We start from the raw sequence: 12639 nt of genomic DNA, 5'->3' as shown, positions 1-12639 counted from the left end.
ACACCTCCACTTCAACCATGTAGCCCAGTAACCCAATCTAATCTTTTTGGTCACTAAGGGCAATTTATCATGGCCAATCCACCTAACCTGCGCATCTTTGGCCTGTGGGAGGAAACCGGAGCACCCGGAGGAAACCCACGCAGACACGGGGAGAACGTGACCCAGCAGGGAATCGAACCTGGGACCTGGGCGCTGTGAAGCAACAGTGCTAACCACTGTGCTACAGTGCTGCACAAATATTGATAAAACATCTTTGGGTTTTCTTTAACTTTACTTGCTAATCTTTTTTCATGCCCTCTCTTTGAATTCCTCATTTCCTTTTTGACTTTGTCCTTGCACTTTCTATACTAGTCTAGGCTTCCAGCAGTGCTTCGTTCTTTATGCCTATTGTACGCTTTCTTTTTCGGTTTGATTTTCCCCTGTATTCCTCTCGACAACCAGGGGTGTCTAGGTTTGGCAGTACAATACTTATTCTTGGAGGGGACATGTCTACTTTGTACATTTAGGATCTTGCCTTTTAGTACGTCCCACTGGTTTTCCACAGATTTATCCTCGAGCAATGCTGGCCAGTCCACCTCAGCAAAGTCCCTTCTCATTCCTGCAAAATTTGACTTCCCCCAGTTCAAAACCTTTACTCCTGCTTTATCCCTGTCCTTTTCCACGGTCATACTGAATCTAACTGAATTGTGATCACTATCCCCGATATGGTCGCCAACTGTGGTTCCCCAAGACTAGGTCTAGAATTGCATCTTCTATAATAATAATAATCTTTATTGGCACAAATAGGCTTACACTAATGCTGCAAGAAGTTACTGTGAAAATCCCCCAGTCGCCACACTCCGGCACCTCTTCGGGTACACAGAAGGAGAATTCAGAATGTCCAATTCACCTAACAGCACGTCTTTCAGGACTTGTGGGAAGAAACCGGAGCACCCGGAGGAAACCCACGCAGACACGGGGAGAACGTGCAGACTCCGCAGACAGTGACCCAAGCGGGAATCAAACCTGGGACCCTGATGCTGTGAAGCAACTGTGCTAACCACTGTGCTGCCATGCCACCATAACTCTTGTTGGGTTTGTCATTTAATTGGTTAAAAACACTTTCCTGGACACATTGCATGAATCTTTCTCCTTCAGTTCCCCTTATATTGTTAGAATCCCAGTTGATATTGGGATAGTTGAAGTCTCCGACTGTTATTATCCTCTTGTTCTTACAGGCAGAAATTTGCCTATATATTTGCTCTCCAATGTTGCTGTCACTATTTGGGGGTCTGTAGTAAACTTCCAGTAGTGTCACTGCCCCTTTTTTATTTCTTTTTTTTAAGAAAATATTTTATTGAAGCATTTGTAATTTTCACAGTTGAACACATTAACTACCTACAGAACAACACCCCCTACTCCCCCGCTCTATTCCCTAGCTGCCCGCAAACTACGTTTTCTGTCCCGTTGTAACAATGCCGTGCCCCCCCCCCCCCCCCCCCCCCCGCGGTTTTTCTCCTCCCCCCTCTTACTGCTGACGTTCAATTTTCCTTGAAGAAATCGATGAACGGCCGCCAACTCCGGGCGAATCCCTGTATTGATCCTCTCAGAGCGAATTTAATTATCTCCAGACTGAGAAACTCTACCATATCGCTGACCCACACTCCTGACTTTGGGGGCTCCGAGTCCCTCCATCCCAGCAAGATCCGTCTCCGGGCCACCAGGGAGGAGAAGGCCAGGATATCGGCCTCCCTTCCCACTTTTGCCCCCGGATCTTCCGACACCCCAAATATTGCTAATTCTGGACTCGGAGTTACCCTCCCTTCCAGGACTTCCGACATAACATCCGCAAATCCCTGCCAGAATCCCCTCAGTTTCGGACATGCCCAAAACATATGAACATGGTTGGCCGGCTACCCCCACACCACCCACATCTGTCCTCCACCTCCTCGAAGAACCTACTCATCTGGGCTACCGTTATGTGGGTAAGGGGCTGGTTTAGCACAGGGCTAAATCACTGGCTTTGAAAGCAGACCAAGGCAGGCCAGTAGCACGGTTCAATTCCTGTACCAGCCTCCCCGAACAGGTGCCGGAATGTGGCGACTAGGGGCTTTTCACAGTAACTTCATTGAAGCCTACTTGTGACAATAAGCGATTATTATTATGTGGGCCCTGTGGATCTCCTTGAACTGGATCAAGCTGAGTCTGGCACAAGACGAGGATGAATTGACTCTCTTTAGCGCTTTTTCCCACAGCTCGAATTCTATCTCTCCATCCAGCTCCTCTTCCCACTTCCTCTTCACCTCCCTAATGTGGGCTCCTTCCCACTCCATCAGCTCCTTCCCTTTTGTATTTCTAAGCTCAACCCATAAAGTCTCGTTTGTGACCCGTTTGGTATACCATCCATTCACACAACTGGAATGGATTCTTTAATCATTAATTCTACTCCTTTCCTTTTTTTTTATCTCCCTCTCTGCCCTGCCTGAAAACTCAATAACCCGGGATATTAAGCTGCCAGTTTTGTCCCTCCTTTAGCCAGGTTTCTGTTACAGCAATGACATCCTGCTGCCATGTGCCCTTAACTCATCTACCTTGTTTGTAAAACTCCTTGCATTGAAGTATAAACAGTTTAACCCTGTAATTTTTCCTGGCAGGACATTTTTTAAACATTGCTGCTCCAAGTCTATCACTGCATCTTCCACATCTGGGGCGAGATTCTCCGACCCCCCCGCCGGGTCGGAGAATTGCCGGGGGGTGGCGTGAATCCCGCCCCCGCCGGTTGCCGAATTCTCTGGCACCGGATATTCGGCGGGGGCGGGAATCGCGCCGCGCCGGTTGGCGGCCCCCCCCCCCCCGCGATTCTCCAGCCCGGATGGGCCGAAGTCCCGCTGCTAAAATGACTGTCCCGCCGGCATAGATTAAACCACCTACCTTACCGGCGGGACAAGGCGGCACGGGCGGGCTCCGGGGTCCTGGGGGGGGCGCGGGGCGATCTGGCCCCGGGGGGTGCCCCCACGGTGGCCTGGCCCGCGATCGGGGCCCACCGATACGCGGGCGGGCCTGTGCCGTGGGGGCACTCTTTTCCTTCCGCCTTCACCGCGGTCCCCACTATGGTGGAGGCAGAAGAGACTCCCTCCACTGCACATGCGTGGGAAACTGTCAGCGGCCGCTGACACTCCCGCGCATGCGCCGCCCGGAGATGTCATTTCCGCGCCAGCTGGCGGGGCACCAAAGGCCTTTCCGCCAGCTGGCGGGACGGAAATTCGTTCGGCGCAGGCCTAGCCCCTTAAGGTTGGGGCTCGGCCCCCAAAGATGCGGAGCATTCCGCACCTTTGGGGCAGTGCGATGCCCGACTGATTTGCGCCGTTTTGGGCGCCAGTCGCCGGGCATCGCGCCGATTCCGGAGAATTTCGCCCCTGATTTTCACCTATCTGATCCTACTCCTGGGACCTCATCCCTCTGCCTCGCCAACAGAAATAGCGAAAGCCCCCATAAGGACATTGGTCCCTTCTCTCCCTGGGTGCAACCTGTCCGGTTTGTACACGTCCCACCTTCCCCAGAGCCGGTCCCAGTGCCAGGAATCTGAATCCCTCCCGGCTCCACCATCTCTCCAGCCAGGTGTTAATTTGCGCTCTCCAGCAGGGATTAATCCTGAGATTACTACGTTTGAGTCCTACATTTTAATTTATCTCCTAACCTCCTGTACTCAGTTTGCAGATTCTCACCCCTTTGTTTACTGATGTTGTTAGTGCCAATGTAAACCACGACCACTGGCTGTTCACCTTCCCTCCCCAGCCCTGCAGCTGTTCGTGACATCCTGGACCCTGGCACCAGGCAACATGCAGTCCTTGATTCACGTTTGCAGCCACAGAGGTGTCTGTCTGTGCCCCTAACTATTGAACCCCCTATCACTGTATCCTTGCCACTCGTTTTCCTGCCGCCCCTGTGAGCAGCAGAGGCATCCATGGTGCTGTGAACTTGGCTGCTGCTGCTTTCCCCTGAGAGGCCAGCCCCCCAATCCCCAACAGTATCCAATGCGGGATCTCTGTTTCAGAGGTAGATGACGACAGGAGATTCCTGCACTCCCCGAGTCTTTTACTGTCCTTGCTAGTCAGTCATTCCTCTTCCTGTGTAATCCTCACCTGTGGTGTGATTGCCTCGTTAAACATGCTATCCACAACTTCCTCAGCATCGCGGATGTACCACAGTGTGTCCACCCACAGCTCCAGCTCTGAAATCCGGCTATCTGGAATCTACATCTGGACAGTCCTTTTGCACAAATGGTCAACAGCATCCACCATTCCCCACATTGTGCAGGAGGAGCACACCACAGTACTGAGGTCTCCAGCCTGGATGGAGGACATTCCTCTCGATGAAGCTTGTTACTCTCTGAAAAACTATTACGGTAGCTGGGAACCAGTCTCCACCCCCACAGTGACCCTTCACCCCACACAACCCCTGCAACCCCAGACCCCACACCCACAGTGACCCTTCACCCCCACACAACCCCTTCAACCCCTGACCCCACCCCCACAGTGACCCTTCACCCCCACACAACCCCTCTACCCCCATTCCCCGCCTCCACACAGCCCCTTTACCCCACCCCCACACACCTCTTCACCCCCATTCCGCACCCCTACACCCGCTTTCCCCACATGACCCACTTATTTTCCCTATTCAACAAACAAACTGGATACAAGGCATCTTTAACGTGATTCTGCAGCTTCCGCCCACAGATAATCTGTGTGGAATTGTGTAATGAACAGACTGTGCTCCTGTGTTCTCACTCCTTCAGCAGCGAAGCAGAATGTGCCAAGGAGGGTGCACATCAAACATTCCCATGGCAACCAAATTAAAACAGGTCACAGCTCATCTCAATTATCATTCAATTCAAAAATATACATTTTAATCCAGCAACTGTGCAACAGGCTCAGTATCAGATCAACAGGGTCATCTGTGGACATAAAGCACTAAATGTGGCTCAATAATATTTCTTAATTATTAACCAACCAATGTCAAATAGCCCCACCCGAGTAACAGACCCGTCCCCACCAATACCGTACCCCAGTGTTATACAGTGACAGGCCCATCCCCACCAGTACTGTACCCCAGTGTTATACAGTGACAGGCCCGTCCCCACCAGTACAGTACCCCAGTGTTATACAGCGACAGACCCGTCTCCACCAGTACTGTGTCCCAGTGTTATATAGTAAGACCCATCCCCACCAGTACTGTACCCCCGTGTTATACAGTGACAGACCCGTCCCCACCAGTACTGTACCCCAGTGTTATACAGTGACAGACCCATTCCCACCAGTACTGTACCCCAGTGTTATACAGTGACAGACCCATCCCCACCAGTACTGTACCCCAGAGTTATACAGTGACAGACCCGTCCCCACCAGTACAGTACCCCAGTGTTATACAGTGACAGGCCCATCCCCACCAATACTGTACCCCAGTGTTATACAGTGACAGACCCGTCCCCACCAGTACAGTACCCCGGTGTTATACAGTGACAGGCCCGTCCCCACCAGTACAGTACCCCAGTGTTATACAGTGACAGGCCCGTCCCCACCAGTACTGTACCCCAGTGTTATACAGTGACAGACCCATCCCCACCAGTACTGTACCCCAGTGTTACACAGTGACAGACACGTCCCCACCAGTACTGTACCCCAGTGTTATACAGTGACAGGCCCATCCCCACCAGTACTGTACCCCAGTGTTATACAGCGACAGACCGGTCCCCACCAGTACTGTAACCCAGTGTTATACAGTGACAGGCCCGTCCCCACCAGTACTGTACCCCAGTGTTATACAGTGACAGACCCGTCCCCACCAGCACTGTACCCCAGTGTAATAGTGACGGACCCGTCCCCACCAGTACTGTACCCCAGTGTTATACAGTGACAGACCCATCCCCACCAGTACCGTACCCCAGTGTTATACAGTGACAGACCCGTCCCCACCAGTACTGTACCCCAGTGTTATACAGTAAGACACATCCCCACCAGTACTGTACCCCAGTGTTATACAGTGACAGACCCGTCCCCACCAGTACTGTACCCCAGTGTTATACAGTGACAGGCCCATCCCCACCAGTACTGTACCCCAGTGTTATACAGCGACAGACCCGTCCCCACCAGTACTGTACCCCAGTGTAATAGTGACGGACCCATCCTCACCAGTACTGTACCCCAGTGTTACACAGTGACAGACCCGTCCCCACCAGTACTGTACCCCAGTGTTATACAGCGACAGACCCGTCCCCACCAGTACTGTACCCCAGTGTTATACAGCGACAGACCCGTCCCCACCAGTACTGTACCCCAGTGTTATACAGCGACAGACCCGTCCCCACCAGTACTGTACCCCAGTGTTATACAGTGACAGACCTGTCCCCACCAGTAATGTACCCCAGTGTTATACAGTGACAGACCCCTCCCCACCAGTACTGTACCCCAGTGTTATACAGTGACAGGCCCATCCCCACCAGTACTGTACCCCAGTGTTATACAGTGACAGGCCCATCCCCACCAGTACTGTGCCCCAGTGTTATACAGTGACAGACCCGTCCGGACCAGTACTGTACCCCAGTGTTAGACAGTGACAGACCCGTCCCCACCAGTACTGTACCCCAGTGTTATACAGAGACAGACCCGTCCCCACCAGTACTGTACCCCAGTGTTATACAGTGACAGACCCGCCCCACCAGTGCTGTACCCCAGTGTTATACAGTGACAGACCCGTCCCCACCAGTACTGTACCCCAGTGTTATACAGTGACAGGCCCATCCCCACCAGTACTGTACCCCAGTGTTATACAGAGACAGACCCGTCCCCTCCAGTACTGTACCCCAGTGTTATACAGTGACAGACCCGCCCCCACCAGTACTGTACCCCAGTGTTATATAGTGACAGGCCCATCCCCACCAGTACTGTATCCCAGTGTTATACAGAGACAGACCCGTCCCCACCAGTACTGTACCCCAGTGTTATACAGTGACAGACCCGCCCCCACCAGTACTGTACACCAGTGTTATACAGTGACAGACCCGTCCCCACCAGCACTGTACCCCAGTGTTATACAGTGACAGACCCGACCCCACCAGTACTGTACCCCAGTGTTATACAGTGACAGACCCGTCCCCACCAGCACTGTACCCCAGTGTTATACAGTGACAGACCCGTCCCCACCAGTACTGTACCCGAGTGTGATACAGTGACAGGCCCAACCCCACCAGTACTGTATCCCAGTGTTATACAGAGACAGACCCGTCCCCACCAGTACTGTACCCCAGTGTTATATAGTGACAGACCCGCCCCCACCAGTACTGTACCCCAGTGTTATACAGTGACAGACACGTCCCCACCTGTACTGTACCCCAGTGTTATACAGTGACAGACCCGTCCCCACAAGTACTGTACCCCAGTGTTATACAGTGACAGACCGATCACCACCAGTACTGTACCCCAGTGTTATACAGTGACAGACCCGTCCCCACCAGTACTGTACCTCAGTGTTATACAGCGACAGACCCATCCCCACCAGTACTGTACCCCAGTGTTATACAGTGACAGACCCGTCCCCACCAGTACTGTACCCCAGTGTTATACAATGACAGACCCATCCCACCAGTACTGTACCCCAGTGTTATACAGTGACAGACATGTCCCCACCCGTGCTGTACCACAGCGTTATACAGTGCCAGACCCGTACACACCAGTACTGTACCCCAGTGTTATCCAGTGACAGACCCGTCCCCACCAGTACCGTACCCCAGTGTTATACAGCGACAGACCCATCCCCACCAGTACTGTACCCCAGTGTTATACAGTGACAGACCCGTCCCCATCAGTACGGTACCCCAGTGTTAAGTGTTATACAGTGATAGACTCATACCCACCAGTACTGTGCCCCAGTGTTATACAGCGACAGTCCCGTCCACACCAGTACTGTACCCCAGTGTTACACAGTGACAGACCCGTCCCCACCAGTACTGTACCCCAGTGTTATACAGTGACAGACCCGTCCCCCACCAGTACTGTACCCCAGTGTTATACAGTGTCAGACCCATCCCCACCAGTACTGTACCCCAGTGTTATACAGTGACAGACCCGCCCCCACCAGTACTGTACGCCAGTGTTATACAGTGACAGACCGATCACCACCAGTACTGTACCTCAGTGTTATACAGTGACAGACCCGTCCCCACTAGTATTGTACCCCAGTGTTATACAGCGACAGACCCATCCCCACCAGTACTGTACCCCAGTGTTATACAGTGACAGACCCGCCCCCACCAGTACTGTACCCCAGTGTTATACAGTAAAGGATCCATCCACACCAGTACTGTACCCCAGTGTTATACAGCGACAGACCCGTCCCCACCAGTACTGTACCCCAGTGTTATACAGTGACAGACCGATCACCACCAGTACTGTACCTCAGTGTTATACAGTGACAGACCCGCCCCCACCAGTACTGTACCCCAGTGTTATACAGTAAAGGATCCATCCACACCAGTACTGTACCCCAGTGTTATACAGTGACAGACCTGTCCCCACCAGTACTGTACCCCAGTGTTATACAGTGACAGACCCGTCCCCACTAGTATTGTACCCCAGTGTTATACAGCGACAGACCCATCCCCACCAGTACTGTACCCCAGTGTTATACAGTGACAGACACGTCCCCACCCGTGCTGTACCACAGCGTTATACAGTGCCAGACCCGTACACACCAGTACTGTTCCCCAGTGTTATACAGCGACAGACCCGTCCCCACCAGTACTGTACCCCAGTGTTATACAGTGACAGACCTATCCCCACCCATGCTGTACCCCAGTGTTATACAGTGACAGACCCGTCCCCACCAGTACTGTACCCCAGTGTTATACAGTGACAGACCCGTCCCCACCAGTACTGTACCCCAGTGTTAAACAGTGACAGACCCGTCACCACCAGTACTGTACCCCAGTGTTATACAGTGACAGACCCTTCCCCCCCAGTACTGTACCCCAGTGTTATACAGCGACAGACCCGTCCCCACCAGTACTGTACCCCAGTGTTATACAGTGACAGACCCGTCCCCACCAGTACTGTACCCCAGTGTTATACAGTGACAGACACGTCCCCACCCGTGCTGTACCCCAGTGTAATACAGCGACAGACCCGTCCCCACCAGTACTGTACCCCAGTGTTATACAGTGACAGACCCGTCCCCGCCAGTACCGTACCCCAGTGTTATACAGTGACAGACCCGTCCCCACCAGTACTGTACCCCAGTGTTATACAGTGACAGACCCGTCCCCACCAGTACTGTACCCCAGTGTTATACAGTGACAGACCCGTCCCCACCAGTACTGTGTCCCAGTGTTATACAGTGACAGACCCGTCCCCACCAGTACTGTGTCCCAGTGTTATACAGGGACAGACCCATCCCCACCAGTACTGTATCCCAGTGTTATACAGGGACAGACCCATCCCCGCCAGTACTGTGTCCCAGTGTTATACAGGGACAGACCCGTCCCCACCAGTACTGTACCCCAGTGTTATACAGGGACAGACCCATCCCCACCAGTACTGTACCCCAGTGTTATACAGTGACAGACCCGTCCCCACCAGTACTGTACCCCAGTGTTATACAGTGACAGACCCGTCTCCACCAGTACTGTACCCCAGTGTTATACAGTGACAGACCCGTCCCCACCAGTACTGTACCCCAGTGTTATACAGTGACAGACCCGTCTCCACCAGTACTGTACCCCAGTGTTATACAGTGACAGACCCGTCCCCACCAGTACCGTACCCCAGTGTTACACAGTGACAGACCCATCCCCACCAGTACTGTACCCCAGTGTTATACAGTGATAGACCCGTCCCCACCAGTACTGTACCCCAGTGTTATACAGTGACAGACCCATCTCCACCAGTACTGTACCCCAGTGTTATAAAGTGACAGACCCATCCCCACCAGTACTGTACCTCAGTGTTATACAGTGACAGACCCATCCCCACCAGTACTGTACCCCAGTGTTACACAGTGACAGACCCATCCCCACCAGTACCGTACCCCAGTGTTATCCAGTGACAGACCCATCACCACCAGTACTGTACCCCCGTGTTATACAGGGACAGACCCGTCCCCACCAATACCGTACCCCAGCGTTATACAGTGCCAGACCCGTCCCCACCAGTACTGTTCCCCAGTGTTATACAGTGACAGACCTATCCCCACCCATGCTGTACCCCAGTGTTATACAGTGACAGACCCGTCCCCACCAGTACTGTACGCCAGTGTTATACAGTGACAGACCCGTCCCCACCAGTACTGTACCCCAGTGTTATACAATGACAGACCCATCCCCACCAGTACTGTATCCCAGTGTTATACAGTGACAGACCCGTCCCCACCAGTACTGTACCCCAGTGTTATACAGGGACAGACCCGTCCCCACCAGTACTGTACCCCAGTGTTATACAGCGACAGACCCGTCCCCACCAGTACTGTACCCCAGTGTTATACCGTGACAGACCCGTCCCCGCCAGTACCGTACCCCAGTGTTATACAGTGACAGACCCGTCCCCACCAGTACTGTACCCCAGTGTTATACAGTGACAGACCCGTCCCCACCAGTACTGTGTCCCAGTGTTATACAGTGACAGACCCGTCCCCACCAGTACTGTACCCCAGTGTTATACAGGGACAGACCCATCCCCACCAGTACTGTATCCCAGTGTTATACAGGGACAGACCCATCTCCGCCAGTACTGTGTCCCAGTGTTATACAGTGACAGACCCATCCCCACCAGTACTGTACCCCAGTGTTATACAGAGACAGACCCGTCCCCACCAGTACTGTACCCCAGTGTTATACAGGGACAGACCCATCCCCACCAGTACTGTACCCCAGTGTTATACAGTGACAGACCCGTCCCCACCAGTACTGTACCCCAGTGTTATACAGTGACAGACCCGTCTCCACCAGTACTGTACCCCAGTGTTATACAGTGACAGACCCGTCCCCACCAGTACTGTACCCCAGTGTTATACAGTGACAGACCCGTCTCCACCAGTACTGTACCCCAGTGTTATACAGTGACAGACCCGTCCCCACCAGTACCGTACCCCAGTGTTACACAGTGACAGACCCATCCCCACCAGTACTGTACCCCAGTGTTATACAGTGACAGACCCGTCCCCATCATTACGGTACCCCAGTGCTAAGTGTTATACAGTGATAGACTCATACCCACCAGTACTGTGCCCCAGTGTTATACAGCGACAGTCCCGTCCACACCAGTACTGTACCCCAGTGTTACACAGTGACAGACCCGTCCCCACCAGTACTGTGCCCCAGTGTAATACAGTGACAGACCCGTCTTCACCAGTACCGTACCGCAGAGTTATACAGTGACAGACCCGTCCCCACCAGTACTGTAACCCAGTGTTATACAGTGACAGACCCATCCCCACCAGTACTGTACCCCAGTGTTATACAGTGACAGACCCGCCCCCACCAGTACTGTACGCCAGTGTTATACAGTGACAGACCGATCACCACCAGTACTGTACCCCAGTGTTATACAGTGACAGACCCGTCCCCACTAGTATTGTACCCCAGTGTTATACAGCGACAGACCCATCCCCACCAGTACTGTACCCCAGTGTTATACAGTGACAGACCCGCCCCCACCAGTACTGTACCCCAGTGTTATACAGTGACAGACCCGCCCCCACCAGTACTGTACCCCAGTGTTATACAGTGACAGGCCCGTCCCCACCAGTACTGTACACCAGTGTTATACAGTGACAGACCCATCCCCACCAGTACTGTACCCCAGTGTTATACAGTGACAGACCCGCCCCCACCAGTACTGTACCCCAGTGTTATACAGTGACAGGCCCGTCCCCACCAGTACTGTACACCAGTGTTATACAGTGACAGACCCATCCCCACCTGTACTGTACCCCAGTGTTATACAGTGACAGACCGATCACCACCAGTACTGTACCCCAGTGTTATACAGTGACAGACCCATCCCCACTAGTATTGTACCCCAGTGTTATACAGCGACAGACCCATCCCCACCAGTACTGTACCCCAGTGTTATACAGTGACAGACACGTCCCCACCCGTGCTGTACCACAGCGTTATACAGTGACAGACCCGCCCCCACCAGTACTGTACCCCAGTGTTATACAGTGACAGGCCCGTCCCCACCAGTACTGTACACCAGTGTTATACAGTGACAGACCCATCCCCACCAGTACTGTACCCCAGTGTTATACAGTGACAGACCCGCCCCCACCAGTACTGTACCCCAGTGTTATACAGTGACAGGCCCGTCCCCACCAGTACTGTACACCAGTGTTATACAGTGACAGACCCATCCCCACCTGTACTGTACCCCAGTGTTATACAGTGACAGACCGATCACCACCAGTACTGTACCCCAGTGTTATACAGTGACAGACCCATCCCCACTAGTATTGTACCCCAGTGTTATACAGCGACAGACCCATCCCCACCAGTACTGTACCCCAGTGTTATACAGTGACAGACACGTCCCCACCCGTGCTGTACCACAGCGTTATACAGTGCCAGACCCGTACACACCAGTACTGTTCCCCAGTGTTATACACCGACAGACC

At 53.1% G+C, this 12639-nt stretch overlaps 1 protein-coding gene across 2 annotated transcripts in view; it reads right to left on the bottom strand.

Annotated features, from left to right (window-relative positions):
* The window catches only part of LOC140399373 (protein FAM163B-like), a 232380-nt gene that overhangs the window by 207512 nt on the left and 12229 nt on the right, over window positions 1-12639 (bottom strand). The window lies entirely within an intron of this gene.

The sequence above is a fragment of the Scyliorhinus torazame genome, chromosome 22 (assembly GCF_047496885.1).
Source record: "Scyliorhinus torazame isolate Kashiwa2021f chromosome 22, sScyTor2.1, whole genome shotgun sequence".
Lineage (NCBI taxonomy): Eukaryota > Metazoa > Chordata > Chondrichthyes > Carcharhiniformes > Scyliorhinidae > Scyliorhinus > Scyliorhinus torazame.
Note: the sequence above shows the minus strand (reverse complement) of the source record. Positions and strands in the feature narration are given on the sequence as shown.